The following is a 218-nucleotide window of genomic DNA, read 5'->3' as shown; positions in this document are numbered from 1 at the left end:
CCGTCCGTGAGTATACATAACTCGCTCGGCTCGCACACAGATAGATTTCCGCATCTTCTGTGTCGAGCATCGAAAATAAAACGTCCAGCTGTTCCGTACCACCATAGCCCGACCGTATCCATGGGCCAGGACGTAACATAATTACTAGTGTTGTGTGAATTTATTAAGTCACAAAATATAACAGGTTATGGGCTCAGGACACCTCTGCTGAAGATTGT

Source organism: Pseudomyrmex gracilis, unplaced genomic scaffold (genome assembly GCF_002006095.1).
Source record: "Pseudomyrmex gracilis isolate BER0280 unplaced genomic scaffold, ASM200609v1 scaffold_642, whole genome shotgun sequence".
Classification (NCBI taxonomy): Eukaryota; Metazoa; Arthropoda; class Insecta; order Hymenoptera; family Formicidae; genus Pseudomyrmex; species Pseudomyrmex gracilis.
Note: the sequence above shows the minus strand (reverse complement) of the source record.